The 12,186-nt window shown below is 38.0% G+C and overlaps 1 protein-coding gene and 2 long non-coding RNA genes across 3 annotated transcripts in view; 2 read left to right on the top strand and 1 right to left on the bottom strand.

Moving 5' to 3' along the window:
- The window catches only part of LOC139129404 (uncharacterized), a 355,444-nt gene that overhangs the window by 226,245 nt on the left and 117,013 nt on the right, over positions 1–12,186 (top strand). The window lies entirely within an intron of this gene.
- On the bottom strand, positions 3,875–5,542 carry LOC139129399 (uncharacterized). Its single transcript, XR_011551557.1, has 2 exons — positions 5,270–5,542; positions 3,875–4,589 (listed from the first exon to the last, which is right to left on the bottom strand). It is a non-coding gene; the product is annotated as an uncharacterized lncRNA (long non-coding RNA).
- Positions 7,779–9,480, top strand: LOC139129400 (uncharacterized). The gene is made up of 3 exons (XR_011551558.1): positions 7,779–7,878; positions 8,628–8,841; positions 8,984–9,480. It is a non-coding gene; the product is annotated as an uncharacterized lncRNA (long non-coding RNA).

Genomic DNA, 12,186 nt, shown 5'->3' on the forward strand with positions numbered 1-12,186 from the left:
TGCAGCGGCGTCGGCGGTGGCAAACACGGTATCCAACTGGGAATCTGTCAGAGACATCTCTTCCCACTCAACATCCATGGTTAAATTCTGTACAAATAAAATTAAACAAAAAATACATATAAGACCGACGTTCCTCGAAAGAAAGGAGTTTGCGTCAATTTTATCACATGCAGGCAGCATTATGAGATCAAACACTTGATCTAGGTCACACTGCACAACTCAGTGACAGTGTCCATGAACGTACGCACACTGAACAAACATTAATCAGAAATTCGAAACAATTTTATCACCTGTAGACAGCATTGTGAGCACAACAATGTCTCTTTGACACATCGGGTAACCCTGCCCGAGAAACACACACGTTCACAAAATCAACCACAACACACAAGGGAATACGTCAGTAGATAAATAAACACATACTCACATTATTTTCATAGTGTTGGTCTGCAGCAGCGTCGACGACGGCAAACACGGTATCCAACTGGGAATCTGTCAGCGACAGGTCATCCCACTCGGCGTCAATGGTTAGATATGCAAATAAAATTGAATAATCGGAATAAAAAATCACATAAGGCAGACATTCCTCCAAAGAAAGGAGTCTACGTCAACTTTATCACATGCAGGCAGTATTATGAGCATAAAACAATGCACTTTGAACCCACAAAAATCAACACACAGAAAATCAACTACAAGCGAATATACTACAGTGCACCGGTCATCCTTGTGTTCGCTGTCTACGCTGGAAAACGTAATGATTATACTGTGAGGAAGCGACAAGCAAATTAATATGTACACAAAGCACGTCTTTTCGATGAACATTTTGACTTATTCTAGTATACTAATGAAGCTTAGCTAACAAAGACACAAGCTACAATTTACCTTCAAAGGGGCTGGGATAACCTCCGTGTCAAAAGTCTTGAGTGCACCTAGAGTTCATAATTTGACCTCTATTTATAAACTTTGGGCGGATTATGTCCATATGTTTGCCAAGATTAAACCCTAAATGGAAACACTCATTGTCAAAGTCAACCCTAAAAGGAAACACTCTTTGATACAAAGTATCTAGATTTTGGAACTCTGCCAGTGAACGATATATCTGTCAAATCTGGCCGCGCGCGCGTGGGACAAAGGCTAAGGCAATGACGTAATGTAGTAAGCCTCAAGCAGGCTCAGACTGATCTACCATCACACTCGTAATAAATCGATAATAATACTTACAGTGTTGGTATGCCCGGGCAAATTACGCGGCAGCCAACTGAGAATTTGTCAGAGAGAGAGATTATCCAACTCGTCATCCATTGTTATTGTGGTCGGCACTGCTGCACTGAAACCATCTGAATTCAGACAGACACTCGATGCACACCGCACTTGAACACAGCCGAATGCCATGGCCGAGAAAATACTCCATGTTTTATGTAGTTTACAAATGAGGCCCCTAGCATGTGAAACAAAGTACGTCTCCACGGTGATGAAAAAAAGACCCCCTAACTTCCAAAGTGGTCTATACTGTCTCTTTTACTACTCATATTCATCTGTGCCACTGGTTCTATCTGTTTAGCATTAGTTGTTTATGTTTTGTACTTTTGGAGTCTACAATATGACAGTGACAAATGACTAGAAGGTGCCAGTATGTCAATGTTATCCTGTATCTCTAGCCATAATGTCTCATGCTGTATCATGCCTTGTTAGTCTTCACAGAAACCGTCCAGGGAACTTATAGGTTTGGTCATGTCCGTGTGTGCGTCCGTCCGTCCCTTCACGCAGATATCTCAGAGATGTCTGGAGTGATTTCATTCAAACTTGGAACAAGGATTAATTCATATGTCATTTTTATGCAGTTGATTTGTTTTGTGATACGATTCAATATTGCCACCGTGCGGCAATATTGTTACGTTTTTTCATGTACGGAGCCATGACTCAGGCACATATCAACAAATTTTATTCAAAGTTGTTACAAGGACATTCATCTATGCCATGCATGTCAACATTAATTTGTTTTGTGATACGATCCAGTATGGCTGCCGTGCGGCCATTTGTAACGATTTTTTCATGTACGGAGCATAACTCAGGCACATATCAACCAATTTTATTAAAGCTTTGTACAAGGGCATTCACCTATGCCATGCCTGCCAACATTGATTTGTTTGTGATACGATCCAATATGGCCACCGTGTGGCCATTTTTCTTCAATTTTGTCATGTAAGAAGCCATAACTGACCAACATCTCAACCAATTTTATTCAAAGTTGGTACAACGACTTTCACCAATGTCATGTATATCCACATTGATTATGCGTTTTGGTCATGTCCGTGCGTGTGTGCGTCCGCGATGTTTTCATGTACAGAGTCTTAACTCAGGCATATCTCAACCAATTTTATTCAAAGTTGGTACAAAGATATTCACCAATGTCATGCATATCAAAATTGATTTATTTGTGATACTGTCCAATATAGCCGTTGTGCGGCCATTTTGTTAAGATTTTTTCATGTACGGAGCCATAACTAAGGCATATCTCAACCAATTTTATTCAAAGTTGGTACAAGGACACTTATAAATATATATATGGGTCGCACGCAAGTAGAAATCAGATATAATCGATAACTATTGTTATGCAAATAACGTGCACGAACAGAGTACGCGCGAAATTAGAATGTTATAACGGTGACTGACAGAGGACTGCCATTTACATAGCTCAATAAACATCGTTATTTCCGCTGAAACAACTAGAATCATAGAAGAATATTCCAGGTAAGTAACTAAATTTTGACTTCGGTTTTATTTAATAGTTTTATGATCGAACTTTCAGAACAATTTAAACGAAAAATTCACGTAGTACGATTGCCAACTGTGCGGTAAAAACTGGATACGCGCTATGATTTCCTGCCGCACGCATTTTACCGCGGTTATTATACAGACCCTTACCAAAAAAACATACTGGAAAGTAGATGTAATGTATACTCAGACCCTGTGAAAAGTATCATTTTGGAAAAATTTGTAGTAAATGCATATACTTGAATCCTACTGCACATGCCTCAGGTAAGAAAAAATTTGAACGAAGCTGCCCCAAGAAATAGTTTGTAGTGTCCGAGTACGCTCAGTCCCTACAATTGTGCTGCAAATCTTCATGAGAGTGTAAGGTTAGAATTGTCAACAGTTCCAAGGCTATGCGAAACCTACATAACTTTGCAATAGCCATGGTCTTTGCCAGAGTTCATCATTACAGAGTCTAAACTTAACTGTGCACTCTAAGCAGATAACTGCAGTCTGAGTCAGAAATTGCGAAGAAAATTTACAGCAGAGTCTAAGTCAGATATATGGATAGTGTGGGTACGCTTCAAGTGACACTCCGACTGGATGGCTAACTGACCTCTGAAATCAGGGAGTGAAATTGCCACAGATTGAGACAGCAACATCTATTTCACACATTGCTTGTGCCAACTTGTGGTATTCACATGTTCTTTAATGCTCAACCATTTCATCCAGGAGACTACATATAGAGCTGACACAACTTGCCTTCGCATGACTATGAAATAGCATGATGACAAAGTGTTCTAAGTTTGTGTTCTTCTTACACAAGAACTGCACTTCAAAAACTATATCATTGTTTGCAATCATGCATGATTTTTTTACAGTGTTTCATCTAGAGAGGGGGACAGGGGGATTCCCCTCAGCTGACATGTTGGCACCCCCCCCCCGTAATTTGTCAAGGGGGGACCTGCCCCATGAAATGGCGCCAGTCACACCTTAGAGATACAGGTAAAACACATGCATGAACTGGTGAAATCCCCCTAAATTTTCTGGTAAAGGGGGACCCCCCTGTTGATGCCATCCTAGGTGAAACACTGATATTAAATAAAACTGCATCTACAAAATATTTAATATACAGTAAATTCATCTTTATTTAATTTTAAATCAGGCACATTGCATGGTCCAAATCAGTCTTTTTCAAATGTATTAGGAGTGTGACAACAAAGTTACAACCTTTGTTGAGTGTAGCAACGGAAACCATTACCTCATAAAATTTGGCTTACAGGGATGGCCACAACTGCTTGTTTATCTTTATGTAAAAGTTAAATATGTGGAATGGAACAGTGAAAAGACTGTCAGTCACAATTTTTTCTTTCATCTCTTCAAATTGATTTATGACAGCAAGATGTTCTACCCTTTTGCAAACACACACATCTGAACAGAAAACTGGATTGGGACAATAAAGTATGCACTTTACCTTCATACTTGTTGTACACAAGGAAACAAATTTGTAAGTAACGTGGTCAAGCAGAAATAGCCTGTACTTAGGATATTACCTGTAAATTCAGTAGCATTCCGTACCTTTCTTTAGGGAGATCATTCACAACAATGTAAACAGGCCAAACACTGAATTTTTATGAACAGAAAAGTGCTACACCATCAAAGTTGATTTGAAAAGAGACATGTAGCTCCTTGTTTTTCTTTTCATCATCAGTTTGGATGAAGAATCCATCTGCTTGAAGATGCTTCTTGTACAGCTTTTCGTCCAGAACATCTTGTATGTGTTTGGTATGATTCTGTAGTGTCTTAAATATTGCAGACCACTATGTTTGCCTTCTCCTCTACAATAAAGAATAGAAAGCAATAAATTATCTATATACTGCATTTTCTGCAAAGCTTCATATTATTATAAATGCCCCCCCCCCCAATAGTATCCTATGTTCACTGTATGCAATAGTTGTATATATTTTAATATGCATGTACAATTGTGTAATTCATAGGCTTTACAATAACACTATTAAACACAATATGACTTCTCTTAATTGTGTCCTTTGCTTTAGTCTACTGCAAGGCAGATTTTCCTATTTCTACATTCTGTACATTGGCAAATAACAATGTCTAAATTGAAAATCTTCAATCATTGGTTATGTAATTTTGAGCTACATACTGACAAAGCAACATGGTTTTAAAGAAGCCTGTATGTCATGTAAAACCAACCTATGGAATTATGTCGATCAATACTCTGTGCAGTAGATGGTTGATTTTTCAATTGGCTCTATCAAATTCAGTCCATTCACGCATTTAGAAACAAACTATGCTGTCCGAGCATAAATAATTTAGGGCAAATAACACACGCATCTACAGTTCAATACCTTTTTGATTTTTGCTGAGAAAACACAGTGTATGGAAAGTATTAAAAGTGAGGGGTGACTGAGCAATTGATTTAAAGAATTTAGGATGTGAATAGTTATTTTTAATCACGCAAAAGAATATGCAACTATCAAAATATTAGACTACTTACGTGAGAATCAATGGCGTTGAAAGCTGCTCCACTATCGGTAGTCACCATGCACCAGTACTTCCGCGTTCCGGTTCTGCATTTGCCTCTCCGACCACTTCACTCTCGCAATCATCTAGTTCAGAGTTGTTGTCAATGTCAGTTTGCTGTTATACCATCATAACTCGTAATAACTGGTTATCATTTCGTTATGTGGAATTTCGGTATGCATATCGCTGCAAATGCTGTTTCGAGGTGACGACGAAGGCGTATCACTGCACTGTGCCACGCGTACAACGCGTACTTTCACCAGCTGTTTCTGAACCATATTGAAGCTTCGAGGTATCTGCTAAAGTGCGGGCTGCGGGTTGCGGGTTGCGGGCTGCGGGTTTTTAGAATTATGGCTAGATTTCTAATATATGTAATATGGCATTTAGTATATAAGAAATAAAACCTTTAGAAGGTGTCTATTATCAATAATCATGATCAGGTCTATCGTACAGTATCCCTTTTCCTGCCAAGTCCATATTTTCAACATCAGGTCAAGATGGTTAAAATTAATGAAACACAACATATTCCATATTGTGTATTTTAACATAATACATTTGAAGGCTGTTGAAAACATATATGCTGTAAAATTGATTTTTTGGACTTAAGATGCCATAACAGACCATACCAAGTGGGTGAAAATACGTCATGTTTCTGAAAAAAAATCAAATCTGCAAAACTAAAAGCGGCGATTCCGAGGACCAATTTATTTATTCCGAGCTGCCTGGCCATCACAAATAATTTGGGATCTGAAATCACTTTTCTTTCTTGCCATGGATGTGAGTGAGAAATAATACCAGACTGACAAAAACAATTCGCGCCTCGGAAATGTCGCCACTTATCGCGGAATGAAAATTGTTACATTTCTAGTATCAGGCCATAGGAAGTAAATTCTTGTAATGCATCTATTCACAATTCGGTTCTAGGGCAACACATACAGACAATTAAACAATGCCTATTTAAACGCAATGTGTAAGGAAAGATTTGACTTCAAAAAGCGTAGAAGTGTTGTGTATTTAAATGCCGTGTATTTTTCATGAAATCTTTAAAAGAAAAAGACGTACGACAATGGACTTAGCTTACTTTGCCGTTTCGGTTCAACCGAGGTCACGACCACAGAGAACGACATCCCGCTAACATTTTACGCGAGAATTTCAGCGGAAAAAACACGTCGGTGCGTTGACTTATTTTCAGGAATCGATCTAATAGGAATATTTTTGGATGAGTTTGTGTTCTGCAGCTCTCAATAATTGTGTATCTCCTAATATCATGAACATATTCTATGACTTGCACCTGCAGCATGATAGTCGCTCCATATGCATTGATCCAGCGTGACTATGAAAAGTTTCCTAGGACTATTATCGTGTTCACCACAATAAAATAATTTTAAACGGCATTGAAAACGATTCTGAAAATTGTGCTTTTATCGGCGGTTGAACTAATCTGAAGTGTGAGAAGGGCATGGCATTCTATGAAAAAGTAACAAATTATTAGGCGTGTCGAGTTTCAACGAACCGAAGTTCATCTCCCAGTTCATCTGTGCTGTCAACGATCCGAAACTTACTTTTAAACTATCCGTCCTAATCATTACATAAAAAGTTAATATAGCGAGTTGTTGTGAAATCTGTCTTGTGTTCATATTATTACTCATCCGTGTTCAGTCATATCATTTCGAAAGCTTCGCGGCAGTGCGCTGTGCAACGGCGAATGTTGGATGGGAAATGGACTATTCTGACGTTGGTGGTACTTTACCAGATGTAAGCTAAAATAACGGTATTATTCAAGAAGTTCACGGCTTTTATTCCATAAACAAATACATCTAGATACTATTTTAGCATTTATTCTATCTACTAGCGAAAATGATACCAAAAATCACACATTTTTTCATGCCCGCAACCCGCAGCCCGCAGCCCCGCAGCCCGCAAAATAGCTGCATCCGAAGTTCGATATGAGAGACACCGTGTCACCGGTGGCTGCTTCTGAGCTTGCGAAACACTATGTCATCGTTGCTGTTCCATCGCCATCTTGTCATTCGTTGTAATCCTTTATGTGGGCTTTTCAAATGGCAAAGGTAAAACAGTGATCGTTTTTCTTGTAGTTGATCGACGATATTGTTCCTTGTTGTTTACTGCGTCCGCCATGTTTGTATGATGAATGGTACCGTATGCAACATTACACGCATTGCCGTTGGCTCTCACAAAGGTCAAGGGTCAGTGTCACTTCGTTCAACATCCAACTGTCATAATAGTTTTCGCTTGGGAACCAATTTGAGGGATAATTTTTGTTCATTTGTTAGTTTAAACTATAAAAAAACAGGTGATTCACTTAGTTTGAAATTATCTAAAGACCTTATCACTGCATTACGAATCTAACCAATGACACGCAATGTTTTAATTCTGGCGGTACTGCGCACGCGCAAATTGTCCCGGCGGGTAGATTTGGAGACTGGATTTCAATCAACAGCAGCTGAGAGCAGTGTATTAAAAACCGTATCGTCCGCAAAAACTCATTCTAGCGAACTATAAATCGTCTAACAATGGGAAAATCAAGAGGCAAGAAAGTATCTACTCACTTTGGTGACCATGGTAAGTATTCAATATGAAGTTTTATGGTTTCAGTCGTGCAATATTTCGAGTCATCGTTATTCATCGTATGCACTGGTAGGCATATGCATTTGACCTTGGGTTCATTGATACACAAAACCGGCCAAAACCCGACAATCTTAGTATCTTAACTATGATCAGACCTAATTCCCAAACATTTTTGAAAGACATTGAGGTATAATATACGCACTGAACCATGATTATAAGTTAGAAAATTTGTATCATTGTCTTCACAATGTAAGGAAGGGTTACGTAATAACAGACCATTCAAATTCCACGGTATCAGTGATTGTCCGTTAATTCCGAGCTAGCCCATATCACGTGCATCTTCAACCAATCATTTGTGACAATTCCGGTGGATTGCATGGCCAACAGCATGACAGACCCAGAAAACATGTTATCAATGGACCATGCAGCTCCATCATCATATTTTCGTTAAATCAACTTATATTAATAAATGTGAAATTTATGAAAGAGTACACTGCAAATACTGTAATTGCTTTTAAAGACAGAACTTATTTTTCTATTTGGTAGCAAACATTTTACCTGCCTGTGCCATTCTGAGCAGTACAGGTTTACTGATGAAGTTCTTCATAGTGAATGTGTTTTATATATTTTAGAAACTGCATTTTTGTGAAAGTTGTCAAGTACTTTGATTACATAAATATTGTAATAAACAAGGTCACATACTAATTTTATTTTTATTGCATTCATCATTTCTTACAATGAAGATGCTGGCAGTTATACCTGGTTCAAGAGTATTTACTTATGAACAGCAGATGAACAATGCAAGGAATAAAGGAATACACTGAAAGAGTCTGGGACCAAGGCAGCACTCTTCCTGCTGCAATGCTTCTACAAAACAAAGGATCTGGTTGGAAAAAAACTTGAAGGGAGCTAACTGTCGTGAAAGCATTGATCCTAATACTGTTTCTGCAATTATTGGTAAATTTCATATATTCCTTTCTCTTCCCTACAAGCACCTCACATAGTGCAATGAGTGTAACTTTATGTGAAATTAACGTATTTGTATTTTTGCTCACATGAAGTCCATGCTGACTATTGTTATCTAACTATTGATCAACAGATACTGATGGAAGCAGAAGTGACGATGGAGATGGCAGTATCCATGGCAATACATTTCCTGAGCATTCTGGTGTACAAATGGATACTGATATTGACTGATATAACCAACAGTGAGTGAAGCATTCCATGAATCTGTCAAACTTGTTTCAACACAACAGAGACTTCATACTCAGAGAACATTTCATCATTACATTTTTCACAATGCAAGTACAGTGAAACCTATCCTTAGAACAAACCATCTCAAACTGTGCAATCATTTTTACTGGACTGCTGTTTTCACATTTCACTATTTTACAGAAAAGATATGTACATTTACCTTATAATGAAGTGTGACATCACTCAGGACAGTACAATAAGCAATTTTACTATTTGTCAACATGCTGAACAATGCAAGTTTGGATATTTTGTAAAACCTTTTCACTTCCGACAGTATTTTGATAATGTTGTCAAAATACAGTACTCATGCCGATAAAACAAACTTCTGAGAAACTGTAGTTTAGCTCTTTGTTTCAAGCTGCTGAATTAAACACAAGAATTTTATTTCTTGCTCAAGCTTCAACAGTATCATACTGATTTTTTTCACACCATTTCGTACATTTAAGTTTTTTGGTGAAATTGTCATTTATAATGATATTTTAGCTGTTTGAAATATTAATGCTTATTTGAAGATTTCTTTTATTACACAAGGCCAATAAGTGCTAAAATTAATGGCAAATATTTAAATGTATTGGTTTATAAGTTAGTCTGTCACTTACAATATCCTAAATTGCTCATCACAAATTTTCTAAAAATACAAGAGTTAGAATTTTTGGACACAAATATTTGAACGCACACAACAGTAATGGTAACGTCATCTTTCAAAATATGCATTGTTGTTGTTTATCTTTCACACTGTTATTAAAGTATGATCACTGTTGTTAATTAAGCAATATGATTGTTTCAGTGTGTGCTTTGAATAAGAGACAGGAAAATGAGGTGAGTGTTGCTGTTGACAATCAACATCAAGAGACTAAGGTAACTTATCAATACTGCATGAATAAGTAACCCCTATCGATCACACACCCCCCCACCCCCGCAGTCGATATGATAATGGATGACTAGCATATACATTATGTGTACTTGTTTATGCTCGACGAAATCAAGTACGCCCTGTGTACACTTTTTTACCCCTCCACAACAAGTACACTCCATGCATACTTTTTTTCACGGAGTTTCCCTTAAATAAAGTACGCTCTACGTATACAAAAGCGTTCCAATATTGGATAGCTTTAAGTAGCATCACATTGGATTCTGTGTACTATATAGGTACACTCTATGTGTAAAACATGTATCTTTTTTCTTTACTGATTCTGTACATAGATAATACATAGTTTTGAGAAATATGTACACTTCACGGGCTACATAAAGTAGGCAAAATGTAGGGTGAATTTTGGTAAGGGAAAATTCAGAAGGACCGCGATTTTTTACTCAAACGTTAATTAAACTTTTAATACATTCTTCAACAAACGAATTGTATCACCATTGGGAGGTTTTCTGCCGTCTTCTGATTGAAAAGTAAATGGGTTTCGTTATTGACATGGTGGCTTTACGGCGAGAGGCTAGAGGGACCATAATGTTTGGCGGCTTGTCAACCCCGACCTTCTCAAAGATTATCAATATAAAACAATTGCCGGGAGCAAAGCAATCCTATCTGATAATTAGGCACTTAACACCGAAATTAACCAAGGTTTTGCCCGGAAATTTTGACGGCACTTCGATTCTTGAATGATTTGACCGGTTGTATGTTTACGGATCAGTACAATGACCTCAACTCATAACCTCAATATGGCGTCGATCACAATGGATCTTGTTCACGTTCGTTGCCTACAGAAATGGAAAATCTTGACCCTTCAACTAGTCTGGCGTCGTCACAGACATTCAGTCAAGATCCAGAGTATGTTCCTGAGGAGTGTGTCTCCCTGATCGCGTTGGTACCTATTCCAAGGAGTTTCTGGTTCGAGTTACACCCTTCGTCCTGACCTTACCCGTCAGTTGACCCGACGTGACTGCGAGTTTGATGGTGAGTAGTGAGTTTGTGAAGGTGTCACACGGCATTGGCCATTATTTCATTATTGAGTCACATATATTGCAAACAAAGTTGCATTTATTTATTATTAGAGTTTTATGCATGATTCAATTTTGCTTAAATTGTACTTTTGGTGGTAGGTTTTGCATGATTATGTTTATCAAGCGCGGACAAGCATTACTTCCGTGTTACACTGTTTTGAACAATCACCTTTGTATATGAGTGTTTTACGTTGAATTCTTGCTCCGTCTCCCCTTTCCTCTTTCTCTCGATAGTACTCTATAAAATATATTAACACTTGTATAATACAAATCATGAATTTCCTTTACCGCTGGCATTGTTCAGTATTAACTTGAAGCCCAAATCAATTGTCAGATTTATTTAATAAAAAATATTTATTCGATAAGAATTTAAATGGAAAACAATAGAATGACAAACTGTTAATGGGCAGTTCACACATCCATTGATGTGAGGACCAGGGATTGAGAAGGGCACTTTAACTCAATAAATGGCCCCACATTGATAAGATTACTGGTACAGTATAATATCTAATTTTTTTCCTTTGTGTTCTCTTTTACAGATAATTGTAAGAGTAACATGTCAACCTCTGATGTGTGTTCCATATGTGAACCTGTTCTAACACAGGCAGCTGTCAGTTTTTTTACCATCCAACACTGGGGTAATGTGTTAAAGAAACGACAGAGTGCCCATCAAGAACCTGTAAAGTGTTCGAATAGGCAGTGGAGGAACATTGTCAAAGAAAATAGATGGATCCGGGGAAACCTGTTTGATCCAGTTGGTAATTATTATTTTGACAGCAGTGTATTATTGCTGTTTTGGATGTGTCTCGTCAGCGGCTAGCCAGTCAGAGAGACATCAAATGACAAGAATTCCTCAATCCCGTTGTACTGTTAACCAAAAGACATGTGACAAACGAGAAACTGAAAAATATGTCCTCGTTCCAGACAATTCCCTACAGTGGGATGAATGGTGGGCTAGTCTTTCCAGTGATGATGAAGTAAAAGTGAGGCAATTTGCAGCTTGTCAAGGTCTGGAAGGAAAAGTCACCAACAATAGCAAAAACGATGTAAAGGAACAGTTCCTTGAATTTGTTGATTCAAAAACCTATCCAATAGGAC

This window comes from Ptychodera flava, chromosome 3, assembly GCF_041260155.1.
Source record: "Ptychodera flava strain L36383 chromosome 3, AS_Pfla_20210202, whole genome shotgun sequence".
Classification (NCBI taxonomy): Eukaryota; Metazoa; Hemichordata; class Enteropneusta; family Ptychoderidae; genus Ptychodera; species Ptychodera flava.